Source organism: Podarcis gaigeae, assembly GCF_964106915.1.
Source record: "Podarcis gaigeae genome assembly, chromosome: 3".
Taxonomy (NCBI): Eukaryota; Metazoa; Chordata; class Lepidosauria; order Squamata; family Lacertidae; genus Podarcis; species Podarcis gaigeae.
This window is the reverse complement of record NC_139680.1, coordinates 10551359-10554831: the sequence shown is the minus strand read 5'-3', so window position 1 is coordinate 10554831 and position 3473 is coordinate 10551359.

Sequence of the window (3473 nt, the reverse complement as noted above, 5' to 3'; positions counted from 1 at the left end):
CTGGGTAATACAGTATGTGACTGCGGTAGCAAATACAGACAATAGCTGGAATCTATTCCCACCTGGGTGCATGGAAACCCTGGGACATTCATCATCATATCATCGCAAGAACAGGCTTCCATTGTTCAGATGGCAAGAGTGTATCCCAACCTCATAAAACCAAGCAAATTCCCCTTGCCTGAGCATAGACACAGACTTGTAACGTTATTAGTTGCTGTATTCGTAGCAAATGTTTCATACGCTTTGCCTTCTGTGGGCAGACAGATTGACATTGAACTGGATGTTATTGGGGAACCTGCATGCTTTCAAAATACAGGGGAACTTTAGAATGAATTATAACGGGGAGGTAGAGGAGGGAAGGGGGAAATCCTTATTGAATGAGTCATACAAAATCTTATTCACAGGAGGTAAATAACATATGCTGACATAGCACTATCTGCCCCAAGCTGTGCAGGGTATAACATGTCTCAGATCATACTCTGCTTCTTATATAATCTTGTCATTAGGCCTCAGTGGCGGCATTTTTCCATAATGCGCAGAGCATAATTTTGCAAGAGGAAATGACTCACATAACTGCCCCATGGACTAGATCGTAAAAATATTGGCAGGAAAGAGGATACTATGGACAGGATTCATATCATCATCAGCAACAGCAACACACTTTTCCGTGGAGTTGTCCTTTCCTATGGGCATAAAAACCCCTTCGCTATAAAGTAGGCTTGCACAGCGTTTCCAGCTAAGGTTGTGCACAGCGGCCGGCGTGCATCTTTATGTATTTAATATTTTTGCCATTGCTCCACCCCACCATATCTGCGACTATGGGGTTGCGGCGCTCATTTCGCTTTCAGGCCAAGGGATCCGGCATTTGTCCACAGACAGCTTTCCGGGTTATGTGGCCAACAGGATTAAACCGCTTTTGGCGCAATGGAACACCATGACAGAAACCAGAGCGCACAGAAACACCGTTTACCTTCGTTCCACAGCAGTACCTATTTATTTACTTGCACTGGTGTGCTTTCAAACTGCTAGGTTGGCAGGAGCTGGGACAGAACAATAGGAGCTCACCCTGTCGTGGGGATTCGAACCGCCAACCTTCTGATTGGCAAGCCCAAGAACCCTCCTCTCAACTGCTGTTGATATAGTGGAGTGCAGGTCCACAAGCTTCTTCCTTCCTGTTTGTTTGGTGGAGGAAAGGAGACAGATCATCCCATTTTTCTTCCCAACCATCTCCCACACACACTCCCTTGGGATTTTTTTAAGTGTTCTCCATATGAGTATTTTATAGCATGTGATATGGCCTGTGGCTTAGAAGCTATTGTGATACTCCTAGGTTCTAGACAATGCCAACACAATCCTGAAACTAAATAGATGTTAAATAGATGTCAGAGTATACACTGATAACAAATGGAGCTTTGGCTCCAGTTTCAACACATCCATTGCACTGCTCCAGGACTTAAAATGTAAACCTGGGCTGCCCTTGGATGTGAACTATGGCAGAAAAATCCCAAGAAAGGGTTTATGTCACTTGGAAAAGTCAAGACAGCAGGTAACTCTCTAACTAAATATCTTCATTAGCAACATTTAAATCACTTATAGAAACTGGAAAGGGATCAGACACAGCATAAGGCTGCAGCTGTGCTGAACAGCTGCTTTAGAAATGGAAAAATATGTTTGAGTTGCGGGAAGGGGAGACATAATGGATTATACTAATGGTACTTTGCACTCTGGAGCTCACATCAGTGTTAACTACGAACCTTGTTTTGCAGCTAATTTAATAAACTTGTGGATGCAAATCATCCAATGAATAGTAAAATTTTGTCCCACCGCATCATAAATAAATTAAAAAAGAATTGTCCACAACAGCACTATAAACCCACAGGCACCCAAACCAAACAAGAGGCACCACTCCTTAACCATTGGACCATACTAGGTCCTTTTATAATGGTTTAAGGCCGGCTTCCTCAACCTCAGCCCTTCAGATGTTTTGATACTACAATTCCCATCATCCCTGACCACTGGTCCTGCTAGCTAGGGATCATGGGATAGATAGATAGATAATACTTTATTCGGCTATAAGCCCACAAGGTAAAACCAATCAATAAATAAAATAGCATTTTACATTCTAAAATATCAACTAAAATATTTCAACGCATAATCTCCTTCACATTACATACAATCTCTAGATGTACCGTATTGTGGCCTTGAATATAAAGATGGTGGATAGAGTTTACTAGATTTTTAATAGTCATGCAGCATTCCATGAAGTCTTTTATATGAAATAACTGAATTCAGGAATCTGGCAACCTGTAATGTTCTATATGAGTCAATGTCCTGGAGTTAGGGATCATGGGAGTTGTAGGCCAAAAACATCTGGAGGGCCGAGGTTGAGGAAGCCTGGTTTAAGATAACACCACACTTTAAAGTCTAACAAAAGTAATCATCAACTCGTGTGGGGTTGTTCACCAGATTTAGCCAAATGTTGAGCCACATTGAGCTAATTCAGGTCAATCTGTGCCCTCTCCAGATCAGTTTGAAGCAGCTACAAATCACTGCAGTGAGGACCGAGTTATCCCAAATCGATTTGTAGTGATTTGTACCAATTTGTAATTAAAACCTTCTCTCAGGAAACCAGACGGACTGTCTCCAAACTGTTGCAAATACTAATCACAATGCCAAAGAAGGAGAACACTAGGATGGGGAGACGGGCTGGAGGAAGAGGTGAGCTGATACAGGGCTAGAATGCTGTCACCCCACCCAACACTGGTGCTTGGTGGGAAGGTGGTGAAACCTAAAAATGCGGAGCTCTTTTGTAAGTTCTGTCACTTAGAAAGTGCTTGGTGGAGTTGGGTAGCATTTGTTCAGTGTGTAATTGTTTCCTACCCTTTCCCAATCAATCCTAATCCCACACTTTAAATCATAATAAAAAAGTTTGTTGTCTGATTCACAGAATCCCTCTTTAAAAAGTTTAGATTTTAATGTAAGGTTTATTTACAGCTGTGTTCAGTTTTCTGTGCCTGTTTTTATTAGTACCTTGATGTGTGTGTGTGTGTGTGTGTGTGTGGGAGTACATTGCACACAGTCCCATACTTTATCAATATAGTAGCCACTTGCACCGTATTGCTGTTGCTTCCAATTCGTAAGCAGTCACCAGCCATCCAGCAGTACTATTTGTGTCATACACATTTCCCTCCTCTTCTCATTAATAACAACAATCCACCATTCTGACATAATTATTATTAATATTATTATTTTCCAGTTGCTAACAACAAACATTAAGAAGCAGTCAGCTTGTGTGGAATAACCTAGTGAGATTACACTATTATTATTATTATTATTATTATTATTATTATTATTATTATTATTAGCTAGGCTTCTGAATTCAGTATCATCATCATCATTATGGTCCCATTGCTAACCATGGTGAATATTATTAATATTAAAAAATATTTTTTTTTTCCCTCTCACTCCTGGCT